At 42.9% G+C, this 15,914-nt stretch overlaps 1 protein-coding gene across 4 annotated transcripts in view; it reads left to right on the top strand.

Moving 5' to 3' along the window:
* Positions 1 to 737: 737 nt before the first annotated feature.
* The window catches only part of nipa2 (NIPA magnesium transporter 2), a 61,102-nt gene continuing 45,925 nt past the window's right edge, over positions 738 to 15,914 (top strand). For all 4 annotated transcript variants that reach the window (XM_072262720.1, XM_072262719.1, XM_072262717.1 and 1 more), the window contains exon 1: positions 738 to 873. The gene's annotated coding sequence lies outside the window, so the exon portion shown is untranslated. The remainder of the gene's footprint in view (positions 874 to 15,914) is intronic.

Below are 15,914 nucleotides of genomic sequence, written 5' to 3'. Positions count from 1 at the left end.
TGAGCAATTTCAAGTTCCTGGGTGTCAAGATCTCCAGGGATCTAACCTAGTCCCAACATATCGATGCAGCTATAAAAGAAGACAAGACAGTGGCTATACTTCATTAGGAGTTTGAAGAGATCTGGTTTGTCAACTACAACACTCGAAAATCTCTATAGTGTACCATGGAGAGTATTCTGTCTGAGAGGGTGGGCGGGTTGCTACTGGACAGGACCGAAAGAAGCGACAGAAAGTCGTAAAATTAGTCAGCTCCACCTCGGTTAAAAGCCTCCGTCGTACCCAAGACCTATTCAAGGCGCGGTGTGTTAGAAAGGCGGCGTCCATTATTAAGGACCCCCATCAGCCAGGACATGACCTCTTCTCATTGTTGCCGTCAGGAAGAAGGTACGGAAGCCTGACGGCACACACTTAGCAATTCAGAAATGGCTTCTTTCTGTCTGCTATACGATAACTATGAACCCATTAACACTACTTCACTATTTTAATTCTGTTTTTGTACTATTTTAATCTATTCAATACACACACATATATATTTACTGTAATTTACTTACTGATTTTTTCTTTCTATACTATCATGTATTGCATTGAATTGAATTGTTGTTGCTAAGTTAACAAATTCCATGGCACATGCCGGAGATAAACCTGACTCTGATATGGTGCACCCATGTCCATCTGCTCCGAGGGGCGGCTTGTCCTCCCGGGCGGTAGGTGGCGCAGCTGCGGGAGGAGCGGCACCTGATCAGGTTTGCGTGCCGGGGCCCGAGTCTGACGGAGGTGGAGGGGTGTTGTCATTTGTGCGTTGCGGGCGAGGATGATAATGAGGAGGAGGCGGCCGGCGTTGGTGGTGCCGGTGGGTTACGGCTCGGTCGGACGGTAAGTGACGGCGAAGACGTGTAACCGGGGTCGGGATCTGCCTGGGGCCTCCGCGCCCGCGGCGGTCAGTCGGAGCCGCGGAACCCGGCTCACCCCGATGGGGAAGTGGTGGGGGTGGTGGTGTAGGGAAGCAGGCATTTCGCCGCCTTCTCCTGGGGGCAGCTGGGCACCGGTATTGTCGGTGTGGTAAGGCAGGAGGATGTCTCCCCCGCGGTAGCCCTCCGGTAACCTTGAGCAGCGCACACAAAATGCTGGAGGAACTCAGGTGAGTCAGTATCTATGAGGGGAATAAACAGGGGACGTTTCGGGCCCAGACCCTCCTTCAAGACTGAGCTGGACCTTGTCTGTGGACGAGAGGCCGGGATGTGATTCCCTGACCTGTTCCTGCCACCCACCATTTATCCCTCTGAAAAGTTTCTCTGCCTTATTGCCCCCTCCCCGATTTGTAATTATCCACTTGTGTTTTAAGTGGCAGTAAGGCCTCGATGAAATCCCGTTTATCAAATTATTGTTATTATAATTATTTGGGGACAACCACTTTCTAATTGGATATCAATTTAGAACAGAGATGAAGAGGAATTTCTTTAGCCACAGGGTGGTGAGTCTGTGGAATTTGTTGCTACTGACGGCGGTGGAGGCCAAGTCTTTTGAATATATTTAAAGCGGAGGCAGATAGGTTCTTGATTAGTCAGGGTGTCAAAGGTTATGCGGCGAAAACAGAATGGGATTGAGAAGGATTAAAAATCAGCCATGGAGGAATGGAGCAGATGTGATGACCGAATGGATTAACTCTGCTCCTAAGGTTTGTGGTCCCTTATGGTTATAATCTAACTGATGACATTTATTTCAATTCACAGTTATGTACAGAGGCATTCATCAAATTCGGTGTCTGCATGTGTCAGTCATTTTCAGTTTTCTAGCAACTGAATGGTAGTTCCATTTTTTTTTATATCAGTTTTCTGGAAGTAGGTATCAACAGTACATAGTTGGCTGGAGACATCTTGTTGCCTAATATTGATTATGACAATGTAAATTTTATTAGTGAAAGGTGAAGTGGATAACTTCATATTATTTGCAAACATGCTCAGAGAAAATTGTTTGTGCCTTTTCTGGTAGCTTGAGGTGTGTAGCTTTTGGTATTCAAATTGATTTACAGGTTGTCCCAGCTTTGTGGATATTGTTTGTATAAATCGTGGTGGATCCACTGATGCAGTTCATGGGATTGAAATCGGAAATATATTTCTAAAATATTCATTCATTTGTACTTCTTGCTTCAATTGTATCTACAAAAACAAAGAACAAATATTGCATTTGTAATTTAAAGCCTTTTTATTTCCCCCCATTATTTACTTGCATTCAGACCAGTAGCTGTCATAGCATTTACTGCTGGGTTTTGGCATATTGCGGGATGGGGTTATGTCTACTGTAAATGCTGCATTTAGTTGATGAGTTTATTTCTTTTTTTAGGTTAAATTAGTTCTCCACATCTATTCTGACCGGGAGTGCAGTTTACATTGTAACATGTTAAAAGTTTCCACATTCATCTACCAAGGTTTTAAATAAAAACTACTTCCTTACTGTAGAGCAGTGGTGCCCAACCCAGGGTCCAGGGAGGGGTATAGGAACCAGTATGATAGAGCTGAGAATGAGCTAGCAGGTTTACAAGTCAATGATGGATGTAACATGACTGTAAGGAAGGACAAGCCAATGATTGGGCCCAAATGCGGACAAAGCAAAGAGTTAAGTTGTACCATAGAGGCAAAATTCGTAAGAGCAAAGAATGCAGGTCTAACGGTGCTGTATTTAAATTGGAATAAGGTAGACAAACTCATGGTGCAATTAGAAATTGCTCGGTATGACATTGTGGGCATCACTAAGTCATGGCTGAAAGAAGGTCATTGTTGGGAGTTTAACATCAAAGGATATACTTTGTATTGAAAGGACAAGCAGGAAGGCATAGGCAGTGGTGTGGCTCTGTTGGTAAGAGATGGAATTATATATTGAGAAAGAGGTGACATGGAGTCAGAGAATGTTTAATCTTTGTGGGTGGAGTTAAGAAACTGCAAGGGTAAAAAGGGTAATGACACAATTGTAATGGGGGATTTCAATATGCAAGGAGATTGGGAAAATCTTGTATCCAGTATTTGTTGAATACCCACAAGATGGCTTTTTACAGCAGCTTGTACTCGAGCTACTTGGGGAAAGGCTATTGGATGTTGTGTAATCCAGAATTTATTTGTCAGCTTAACATAAAGGAACCCTTCGGAGGCAGTGATCATAATATGATTGAATTCATACTGCACTTTGAGATGGAGAAGTATAAGTCACATGTATCAGTATCGCAGTGGAATGAAGGAAATTACAGGGGCAGGAGAGAGGAGCTTGCCTAGGTGGTTTGGAGTGGGATATTAATAGTGATGACAGTAGAACAGAAGTGGCTGAAGTTTCTGGAAATAGTTCACAAGGCACAGGATAGGTATGTCCCACAGAAGGTGTCCTTAAACGGCAGGGCTTGGCAACCGTGGCTGAGAAGGGAAGTTAAGCATTGCATAAAAGCCAAAGAAAGGGCATATGAGGTAGCAAAAGTGAATGGGAAGTTGGATGACTGGGAAGCTTTTAAAATCTAACACAAGGCAACTAAAAAGCAAAAAGAAGGGAAAAGGTGAAATGAGGGCAAACTAGCTGATAATATAAAGCAGGATACTAAATGTTTTTTTCAGTTATATAAAGAATAAAAGGGAGGTGAAAGTTGATATTGGGCCACTGGAAAATGCTGGTGAGGTTTTAATGGGGGGGGGCAAAGAAATGGCCAACGAACTTAGTAAGTACTTTGCTTCAGTCTTCACTGTGGAAGACATGAGCAGTGTGCCAGAGGTCTGTGAGTGTCTGGGAGCAGGAATGAGTGCCACTTCAATTACAAAGAAAAAAGTGCTAGGCATACTGAAAGGTTTTAAGGTGGATAAGTCACCTGGACTAAATGGACTACATCCCAGAGTCCTGAGAGAGGTTACTGAAGTGATGCATTGGTCATGGTCCCAGAGGACTGGAATATTGTAAATGTCACTCCACTCTTTAAGAAGGGAGGAAAACAAAAGAGAGGAAATTATAGGCCAGTTAGCCTAAACCTCAGTGGTTGGGAAAGTTGTGGGTCATTAGCAGGGTGGACAAAGGAGTGGCAGTAGATGTCACTTACTTAGATTTTCAGAGGCTCATAGGCTGCTTAACAAGATAAAATCCTGTGCTGTTACAGGAAAGATACTGGCATGGATAGAGGAATGGATGACCTGCAGGAGGTAGCGAGTGGGAATAAAGGAGGCCTTATCTGGTTGGCTGCCAGTAACTTGGGGGGTCAGTATTGGGACTGCTATTTTTCACATTGTCAGTGATTTAGATAGTGGAATTGATGGCTTTGTTGCAAAGTTTGCAGAAGATATGAAGATAGGTGAAGGGGTAGGTAGTGCTGAGGAAGCAATGCAATTGCAGCAGAACATGAACAAATTGGAAGAATGGGCAAAAAAGTGGTAGATGGGTGTTGGGAAACGTATGATAATGCATTTTGGTAAAAGGAACAATAGTGCAGACTATTATCTAAATGGGGAGAAATTTCAAACATCAGAGAGACTTAGGAGTCCGCATGCAAGATTCCCAGAAGGTTAATTTACAGATTTATTCTGTGGTTAAAAAAAAAGACAAATGCAATGTTGACACTTATTTCAAGGGGAATAGGATAAAGAAACAAGGAGATGGTGCTGAGGCTTTATAAGACACTAGTCAGGCTGCACTTGGAGTGTTGTCAATAGTTTTGGGCCCTCATCTCAGAAAGGATCTGTTTTCATTGGAGAGACTCCAGAGGAGATTCACAATGATGATTCTGGGAATGAAGTGGTTAACATATGTGGAGCATTTAGAATCTTTGGATCTGTACTCACTGGAATTTAGAAGAATGCGTGGCGATCTCCTTAAAACCTATCGAATGTTGAAAAGACTAGATAAGGTGAATGTAGAGAGGACCTTTCCTCTGGTTGGGGTATCCAGAACAGCTTCAAAATTGAGGGGTGACCTTTTTCAAACAGAAATAAGGAGGAATTTGAGGATGTTTTAGCCAAAGAGTGGTAAATCTGTGGAATGTTCTGCCGCAGACTGCGGTGGAGCCCAAGTCCGTGGGTATATTTACAGCAGAAGTTGATAGATTCCTGATTGGTCAGGGCTTCAAAGGATATGGTGTTAGGGCAGGTGTATGGGGTTGAATGGGATCTGGGAATAAGGAACCTTGGTTCTCAAGGGATATTGCAACTCTGATAAAGAAGAAGAGGGAGTTGTATGACATGTATAGGAAGCAGGGAGTAAATAAGGTGCTTGAGGAATATAAGAAGTGCAAGAAAATACTTAAGAAAGAAATCAGGAGTGCTAAAAGAAGACATGAGGTTGCATTGGCAGTCAAAGTGAAGGATAATCCAAAGAGCTTTTAAAGGTATATTAAGAGCAAAAGGATTGTAAGGGATAAAATTGGTCCTCTTGAAGATCAGAGTGGTCGCCTATGTGTGGAACCAAAGGAAATGGGGGAGATCTTAAATAGATTTTTTTGCGTCTGTATTTACTAAGGAAACTGGCATGAAGTCTATGGAATTAGGGGAAACAAGTAGTGAGATCATGGAAACTGTACAGATCGAAAAGGAGGAGGTCCTTGCTGTCTTGAGGAAAATTAAAGTGGATAAATCCCCGGGACCTGACAGGGTGTTCCCTCGGACCTTGAAGGAGACTGGTGTTGAAATTGCAGGGTCCCTGGCAGAAATATTTAAAATGTCGCTGTCTACAGGTGAGGTGCCGGAGGATTGGAGAGTGGCTCATGTTGTTCCGTTGTTTAAAAAAGGATCGAAAAGTAATCCGGGAAATTATAGGCCGGTAAGTTTAACGTCGGTAGTAGGTAAGTTATTGGAGGGAGTACTAAGAGACAGAATCTACAAGCATTTGGATAGACAGGGACTTATTAGGGAGAGTCAACATGGCTTTGTGCGTGGCAGGTCATGTTTGACCAATCTATTGGACTTTTTCGAGGAGGTTACCAGGAAAGTGGATGAAGGGAAGGCAGTGGATATTGTCTACATGGACTTCAGTAAGGCCTTTGACAAGGACCCGCATGGGAGGTTAGTTAGGAAAATTCAGTCGCTAGGTATACATAGAGAGGTGGTAAATTGGATCAGACATTGGCTCAATGGAAGAAGCCAAAGAGTGGTAGTAGAGAATTGCTTCTCCGAGTGGAGGCCTGTGACTAGTGGTGTGCCACAGGGATCAGTGCTGGGTCCATTGTTATTTGTCATCTATATCAATGATCTGGATGATAATGTGGTAAATTGGATCAGCAAATTTGCTGATGATACAAAGATTGGAGGTGTAGTAGACAGTGAGGAAGGTTTTCAGAGCCTGCAGAGGGACTTGGACCAGCTGGAAAAATGGGCTGAAAAATGGCAGATGGAGTTTAATGCAGACAAGTGTGAGGTATTGCACGTTGGAAGGACAAACCAAGGTAGAACGTACAGGGTTAATGGTAAGGCACTGAGGAGTGCAGTGGAACAGAGGGATCTGGGAATACAGATACAAAATTCCCTAAAAGTGGCGTCACGGGTAGATAGGGTCGTAAAGAGAGCTTTTGGTACATTGGCCTTTATTAATCAAGGTATTGAGTATAAGAGCTGGAATATTATGATGAGGTTGTATAAGGCATTGGTGAGGCCAAATCTGGAGTATTGTGTTCAGTTTTGGTCACCAAATTACAGGAAAGATATAAATAAGGTTGAAAGAGTACAGAGAAGGTTTACAAGGTTGTTGCCGGGACTTGAGAAACTCAGTTACAGAGAAAGGTTGAATAGGTTAGGACTTTATTCCCTGGAGCGTAGAAGAATGAAGGGAGATTTGATAGAGGTATATAAAATTATGATGGGTATAGATAGAGTGAATGCAAGCAGGCTTTTTCCACTGAGGCAAGGGGAGAAAAAAACCAGAGGACATGGGCTAAGGGTGAGGGGGGGAAAGTTTAAAGGGAACATTGGGGGGGCTTCTTCACACAGAGAGTGGTGGAAGTATGGAATGAGCTGCCAGACGAGGTGGTAAATGAGGGTTCTTTTTTAACATTTAAGACTAAATTGGGCAGATACATGGATGGGAGGTGTATGGAGGGATATGGTCCGTGTGCAGGTCAGTGGGACTCGGCAGAAAATGGTTCGGCACAGCCAAGAAGGGCCAAAAGGCCTGTTTCTGTGCTGTAGTTTCTATGGTTCTTTGGGATCAGCCATGATGAAATGGCAGTGCAGATTCAGGCCGAATGGCCTAATTCTGCTCCTATGTCTTATGGTCCACAGACCCTTGGGTTAATGGTAAGGCTCCATGACATATATAAAAATAGTTTGGGAACCCCTGCTGTAGAGTTATACATTTTAAATCAGCCATTTGTGAAACTTTTTTTAGGGCATAGTCTGACAGCAAATTCAATGTCAAAATTGATGGTTTGCATGTATGTGTCAGGAAACATAGAAAAGAAAGCTACACACAAAATGCTGGAGGAACTTAGCAGGTCAGGCAGCATCTATGGAAAAGAGTAAACTGCCGATGTTTCAGGCTGAGACCCTTCTTTAGGACAGAAGGGTCTTGGCCTGAAATATCGCCTGTTTACTCTTTTCCATCAACACACATCAAAGTTGCTGGTGAACGCAGCAGGCCAGGCAGCATCTCTGGGAAGAGGTACAGTCGACGTTTTGGGCCGAGACCCTTCGTCAGAACTAACTGAAGGAAAAGCTAGTAGGAGATTTGAGAGGGGGAGGGGGAGATCCAAAATGATAGGAGAAGACAGGAGGGGGAGGGATGGAGCCAAGAGCTGGACAGGTGATTGGCAAAAGGGATATGAGAGGATCATGGGGCAGGAGGTCCAGGGAGAAGGAAAAGGTCTTCCTTACTAGCTCTTCCTTCAGTTAGTCCTGATGAAGGGTCTCGTCCCGAAACGTCGACTGTACCTCTCCCTAGAAATGCTGCCTGGCCTGCTGCGTTCACCAGCAACTTTGATGTGTGTTGCTTGAATTTCCAGCATCTGCAGAATTCCTTGTGTTTACTCTTTTCCATGGATGCTGCGCCTTGTAAGGCGTGAAAATGCAGGCCTCTCATGGTCTGAGTTGCTGTCCCCCCCCCTCCCCCAATGGATGCTGCCTGGCATGTTGCATGTGTTGCTTTGGATCTGCAGCATCTGCAGATTTCGTTGTCTTTGTGATAGAAAAGAAAGGTCATGGTGCTGTGGCATGTGATGGTAATGTTTTGGTTTTCATTTTTTAACAAGTAACGTGTTTTAATAGTAAACAGTAACAAAAGGTTCTTTGTTGCACTGAAGAGAAGTCTTTGAAATATACTTTCACCTTAATTGGGTACTCATTATTTTGTACAATGGATTTTGAGAGTATTAATGTTATTGTCACCAAATTTTATTTTGTAAATGTATGTAGAAGCTTTAGAGAGCATGCAGAGGAGAATTACTAGGATGCTGCCTGGATTGGAGAGCATGTTTCATGAGGAAAGGTTGAGCAAGATGGGGCTTTTCTCTTTGGAGTGAAGAGGTGATTTGATTGAGTTTGTAAAAGGTATGGATAGAGTGGACTTGCCAGCACTTTTATCCCCAAGGCGGAAATGGCTAATATAAGAGGGCATAATCTTAAGATAATTGGATGAAAGTTTCTTGTCGGAGATTGGTTGGTGTGTGGAATGCATTGCCGGGGTGTGGTAGAGACAGATACATTAGGAACTTTTAAGAGACACTTAGAAAGGCACGTGAATGAAAGAAAAAGGGATGGCTGTGTGGGAGGGAAGGATTAGATTGATCCTGGAGTAGGTTAGATGGTTGGCGCAAAATTGTGGGCTGAAAGGTCTGTACCGTGTGGAACTGTTCTGTGTTCTATTCATTAAAGATGTTCTGAAAGTAGTCTCGTTTAAATATTTTTTTTTGGTCTGACTCAAAACCAGTAAAAAAACTTCAGTACAGCTACAAGTTGAAAATCAGGGTTTAACAATTACGTTCTTAAAGGAGTATGCTGTTTAAATGACCCCTTGCTCCTCCAATAGATTCAGACTTCAACTATTGATCAAGAGATTAGATTCCTAGCTGTTTATTGTACTTATTTAATAATAGTGCACTGTTTATAATGCAAGTCAGACTAGTACTATAACTACCTGTGCAATGTTATACTGCTTTGGGTCAATGTCCTGCAAGATGATTGAGTCATAGGGTCACAGAGTAATACAGCACATAAACAGGCTTTTCGGCCCAACTGATCCATTTTGACCACAGCAGCCTCCCTGTTAATCCCAGTTGCCACATTCAGCCCAGAGCCCTTCATGTATCTGCCTCTTAAACGTTGCAGTTGTACTCACGCTGACCACTTCCTCTGGTGGCTCATTCTAGGTACACTGAATGTCAAAAAAAAACTTGCTGTGTAAGACACCTTGCAATTTGTCCATTTCATTTAAAATACTATCTTATTACCCTTTCTCTGCAATTAACACTTTATATATGATTCTTTGACACTTGTTGAGGATTTAGGTTATTAAGGGTTCCATATGAATAGTTTGTTTTTTTTACTCTGATCTTGTAGTTGTTTTACTTTGATTAAATTAAAATGTATTGAATACTGAAATTCCTATGAATCTATTATTTACATTGTGTAATTCAAATCTCTGTAGGGCACCAAAGAATTTGAACAAAATCAACAATTGGAAATAAATTAAAGTTTATCTTAACTTCAACTTAAAGCAGTATAAGATGAAGGGCTTTTACCTTGTTGACTGAAAGTGCTTTTCTGCAAGGAGGTTATGGTCTAATAAACTGAGAAACTAATCATAACTTGAACAATTACAACTATTCTCCAAATCCTGACAGTTTAAAAATAAGCTTAACAGTGTCAGTTTTTTAATATGTCTAACATATTTGTTTAATATGCTAAACTACTTTTATGATTGCAGTTGATAACACAAGAGTCAGTCAAAAGGTGTGTAAAACAAACATGAATTTAAAAAATGTTAAAAATAGATGACCAGAGCCCATAGAAATATTTTCATACATTTGTTGTTATAATTACAGACACTTCCTCTTTCGAAGTGGCTATGTTTGAAAATTAACCATAGATGCCACTGTAGTACAGTGGTTAGTGCGACCCTGTTACAGCTTGAGGTGTTCCGGAGTTCAGTGTTCAATTCCGGTGCCATTCTGTAAGGAGTCTCTATGTCCTCCCTGAGGAATGCGTGGGTTTTCTCCAGGTCCTCCAGTTTCCTCTCACAGTCCAAAGATCTACTGGGTAGCACACACAAAATGCTGGCGGAACGCAGCAGGCCAGACAGCATCCATAGGAAAAAACACAGTTGATGTTTCGGGCTAAGACCTAATTGATTATTGTAAATTGTCCTATGACTAGGTTAGAGTTAATCGGGGTGGCATAGCTCAAAGGGCCAGAGGGCCTATTCCATGATATTTCACTAAATAGAATCAGATATTAAATATTATCATTAACGTGACACCATCGGTATTGCAACTCAAAAGATCAACAGTATCACGTGGATGGTGTTTGTTACCAAAATAGTGGAATGTAATATATTCTTCAAAATTTTTGTAATTTGTCAGTAAATTATTTCAATTGAAGAAGGGATGCAGTAACATTCATATCTTACTATCACATAGAAAAATGTTCTTTCATCAAATGAAATTAAATACATCTTAAAAGTGCAGTCTTGTGAACTGTATTTGTCCTCTATATTTAAAACACTTCAATAATAGATGGGAATAATACAAAGCAAGAACAGAAAATGCCAGAAATGCTCAACAGGTCAGCCAGCATCTATGAAAGAGAAGTTAACATTCAAGCTCAAACAACAGGAATTCTGCAGATGCTGGAAATTCAAGCAATACACATCAAAGTTGCTGGTGAACGCAGCAGGCCAGGCAGCATCTCTAGGAAGAGGTACAGTCAACGTTTCAGGCCGAGACCCTTCGTCAGGACTAACTGAAGGAAGAGTGAGTAAGGGATTTGAAAGTTGGAGGGGGAGGGGGAGATCCAAAATGATAGGAGAAGACAGGAGGGGGAGGGATGGAGCCAAGAGCTGGACAGGTGATTGGCAAAAGGGATACGAGAGGATCATGGGACAGGAGGTCCGGGAAGAAAGACGGGGGGGGGACCCAGAGGATGGGCAAGAGGTATATTCAGAGGGACAGAAAGAAAAAGGAGAGTGAGAGAAAGAATGTGTGCATAAAAATAAGTAACAGATGGGGTGCGAGGGGGAGGTGGGGCCTAGCGGAAGTTAGAGAGGTCGATGTTCATGCCATCTTTCCCTCCCCCCCCCTCTCTCTGCATTCCGCAGGGATCACTCCCTACACAACTCGCTTGTCCATTCGTTCCCCCCCCATCCCTCCCCACTGATCTCCCTCCTGGTACTTATCCGTGTAAGCGGAACAAGTGCTACACATGCCCTTACACTTCCTCCCTTACCACCATTCAGGGCCCCAAACAGTCCTTCCAGGTGAGGCAACACTTCACCTGTGAGTCGACGGGGGTGATATACTGTGTCCGGTACTCCCGATGTGGCCTTTTATATATTGGCGAGACCCGACGCAGACTGGGAGACCGCTTTGCTGAACATCTACGCTCTGTGCGCCAGAGAAAGCAGGATCTCCCAGTGGCCACACATTTTAACTCCACATCCCATTCCCATTCTGACATGTCTATCCACGGCCTCCTCTACTGTAAAGATGAAGCCACACTCAGGTTGGAGGAACAACACCTTATATTCCGTCTGGGTAGCCTCCAACCTGATGGCATGAACATCGACTTCTCTAACTTCCGCTAGGCCCCACCTCCCCCTCGTACCCCTTCTGTTACTTATTTTTATGCACACATTCCTTCTCTCACTCTCCTTTTTCTCCCTCTGTCCCTCTGAATATACCTCTTGCCCATCCTCTGGGTCCCCCCCCCGTCTTTCTTCCCGGACCTCCTGTCCCATGATCCTCTCGTATCCCCTTCTGCCAATCTCCTGTCCAGCTCTTGGCTCCATCCCTCCCCCTCCTGTCTTCTATCATTTTGGATCTCCCCCTCCCCCTCCAACTTTCAAATCCCTTACTCACTCTTCCTTCAGTTAGTCCTGACGAAGGGTCTCGGCCTGAAACGTCGACTGTACCTCTTCCTAGAGATGCTGCCTGGCCTGTTGCGTTCACCAGCAACTTTGATGTGTGTTGCTTTATTCAAGCTCAAAGACCTTTTTTTTCCCTCATTGTCTTAATCTGTTGCTTTGAAATCTGCTCAGAACTACGGTATTCCAGTTGTTGCCTCAACAAACGCTGAATTTCAAATTCCACTAATTGTTGTCTCAACAAAGAGCGGAATTTCAAATGGTGGAATTTCAGTGCATTCTTAGTAAGGTATTCTGTGATAGCTTGGCAATAACGTTTTAAAGTCATGCCAGTCTATCTTGTTTTGAATGAATAGATATGTGGATTTTGTTATAAGTTAGAAACTGGTTGTGATTCTGTTTCATACAGTATACTGTAATCAACTAAAGTTGCAGGTCACAAATGACATGTATCTGAGGTGTCCTGCTGTCTTGCACAGTCTTTTATTTATAGTATTTTATTTTTATTTAGAGATGCAACATGGTAATAGTCTCTTCCAGCCCAACGAGTCTGTGCCTCCCAATAACACCCACATACTCAATTAACTTACTAACCTGTACTGATTTCAGTTATATTCTTGCGGTGATTAAATTGAAGCACTTTGGTTTATCTCTAATAACCGTAAGTGCTTCTATATTGCCATTTAAAGCAAAGATATCTGCCTTGGGCTGAGCTCTCAAAAAGCAATTAGGAGGCATTTGTATACCTTCAACTTTATGGTCGCAAGAAAGTTGGTGCTTGGGAATAAGGATAATGTGCTTCCTAGCTGAGTTATCCCATATCAGATGGTGCAAACAGGGCAACTGTTTTATGTTCTTCCTTGGAAGATAATGGAATTGTAAAGTAGCCTTCATTCATTCTGGAGTTTCTTGCTTAATTTTCCAAAATTCTTCAGATTCAGAAGATTCTATTAGATAGGAAAACAGCAATTAAAGCTTTTTAGAACTGCATTCAGAGAGGAGGCTACAAAGCATCCATGCTAGGACCACCAGATTCAAAAGCAGTTACTTTTCCCAAGCACCCACTAACTCAAGCAGTTACAGTAGGAACATCGACACTCTGAATAGGCAGCACCAGATGTTGGGATTGAACCCAGCTTGTTGGAGTTGTGGGCTGCAGCTGTACTAGCAATGTTGATGTTTGTTTACTGAACTTTTATCTGGAATGGAGAGATATGAAAACGCTTGTTCAGGGTAGGCTTGTAACTTCAGGTGTTGAGTGAGAGGAGACTCAACATACAAGATTATAAAGGGAAAATAGAAATCCAAAAAAAAAAATTGCGGATACTTTAAACCTGAAATAAAATTAGAAAATGGTAGAAAAACTCACCAGGTCCAGCAGCATCTGTGGAAAGAGAAACAGTTACCTCCATTTCAGGTGGAAGACCTTTTATCAGAACTGAGGAAGAGAGAAAGCAAGTTAGTTTTAAGTTAGAGAAGATGAGGAAGATGATGATGAAGCCTTTAAATGTACAGTTAAGCTTTTTTTGTCAATGTAATGTGCTGCTGATATAAAAGATGTTGATGGTGGATTTAGGGAGGATGTTTTAAAGTAGAACAGTACAGCACTGGACAGGCAGCTCAGCTCACAATGTTTTTGCTGATCTCGATGCTAATTTATACCAAACATCCTCTCTATATCCAATCCCTCCATTTCCTTCACATTCATGTGTCCATCTAAAAATATCTTAAATTCACCAAACTGCATGATTTCACTACTACCTCAGGTAACCTATTCCAGACACCTACTACTCTGTGTAAAAGAAAAACACATGCAAAAACTTTGCTCCTCACGTTACCTTTAAACTCCCCCCCCCCCCCCCCATCGTAAAAACATGTCTGCTGTTGTTTGACATTTTTACCCTGGGGAGCAGATTTGACTGCCTTATCTGTGCCTCATAATTTTAAATGAGAGCATCTATCAAATCTCCTCTCAGTCAACATTCTAGGGAGAGCAACCTAAGTTTGACGAACCTGTCCTTTTAGCTCATACCCTCTAATCCAGGCAGCATCCTTGTAAACCTCTTCTGCTCTTTTTCCACAATCTCCACAGCCTTTCTATAATGAGGTGACCAGAACTCTATACAAGTGTGCTCTGAGTGAAGTTTTACCTAACTGCAGCATGACTTCCTTTCACTTCTACTCAGCACTCCTACCACTATAGGCAAGCATTCAATACAACCTTCTCTACCAACTAATCCACTTTTATAGCCTTGTCTCGTGGCAAAATTAAGAACCTGAAGGCCACTGTTCAAAAATAAGTGTAACCTTCTCACCGTTGGCTCATAATGAGTTAGCTATTACTGTGAATTCAACCTAACAGAAACATAACTGTACCACGCATGGGACATAGAACATAGAATAGTACAGCACAGTACAGGCCCTTTGGCCCACAATGTTGTGCCGACCCTCAAACCCTGCCTCCCATATAAGCCCCCACCTTAGATTCCTCCATATACCTGTCTAGTAGTCTCTTAAACTTCACTAGTGTATCTGCCTCCACCACTGACTCAGGCAGTGCATTCCACACACCAACCACTCTCTGAGTAAAAAACCTTCCTCTAATATCCCCCTTGAACTTCCCACCCCTTACCTTAAAGCCATGTCCTCTTGTATTGAGCAGTGGTGCCCTGGGGAAGAGGCGCTGGCTATCCACTCTATCTATTCCTCTTATTATCTTGTACGCCTCTATCATGTCTCCTCTCATCCTCTTCCTCTCCAAAGAGTAAAGCCCTAGCTCCCTTAATCTCTGATCATAATGCATACTTTCTAAAGTAGGCAGCATCCTGGTAAATCTCCTCTGTACCCTTTCCAATGCTTCCACATCCATCCTATAGTGAGGTGACCAGAACTGGACGCAATACTCCAAGTGTGGCCTAACCAGAGTTTTATAGAGCTGCATCATTACATCGCGACTCTTAAACTCTATCCCTCGACTTATGAAAGCTAACACCCCATAAGCTTTCTTATCTACCCTATCCACCTGTGAGGCAACTTTCAGGGATCTGTGGACATGTACCCCGAGACCCCTCTGCTCCTCCACACTACCAAGTATCCTGCCATTTACTTTGTACTCTGCCTTGGAGTTTGTCCTTCCAAAGTGTACCACCTCACACTTCTCCGGGTTGAACTCCATCTGCCACTTCTCAGCCCACTTCTGCATCCTATCAATGTCTCTCTGCAATCTTTGACAATCCTCTACACTATCTACAACACCACTAACCTTTGTGTCGTCTGCAAACTTGCCAACCCACCCTTCTACCCCCACATCCAGGTCGTTAATAAAAATCACGAAAAGTAGAGGTCCCAGAACAGATCCTTGTGGGACACCACTAGTCACAATCCTCCAATCTGAATGTACTCCCTCCACCACCACCCTCTGCCTTCTGCAGGCAAGCCAATTCTGAATCCACCTGGCCAAACTTCCCTGGATCCCATGTCTTCTAACTTTCTGAATAAGCCTACCATGTGGAACCTTGTCAAATGCCTTACTAAAATCCATATAGATCACATCCACTGCACTACCCTCATCTATATGCTTGGTCACCTCCTCAAAGAACTCTATCAGGCTTGTTAGACACGATCTGCCCTTCACAAACCCATGCTGACTGTCCCTGATCAGACCATGATTCTCTAAATGCCCACAGATCCTATCTCTAAGAATCTTTTCCAACAGCTTTCCCACCACAGACGTAAGGTTCACTGGTCTATAATTACCCGGACTATCCCTACTACCTTTTTTGAACAAGGGAACAACATTCGCCTCCCTCCAATCCTCCGGTACCATTCCCGTGGACAACGAGGACATAAAGATCCTAGCCAGAGGCTCAGCAATCTCTTCTCTCGCCTCGTGG

The sequence above is a fragment of the Mobula birostris genome, chromosome 7 (assembly GCF_030028105.1).
Source record: "Mobula birostris isolate sMobBir1 chromosome 7, sMobBir1.hap1, whole genome shotgun sequence".
Lineage (NCBI taxonomy): Eukaryota > Metazoa > Chordata > Chondrichthyes > Myliobatiformes > Myliobatidae > Mobula > Mobula birostris.
The sequence above is the reverse complement of the archived record's forward strand: the minus strand, read 5'-3'. Positions and strand labels throughout refer to the sequence as shown.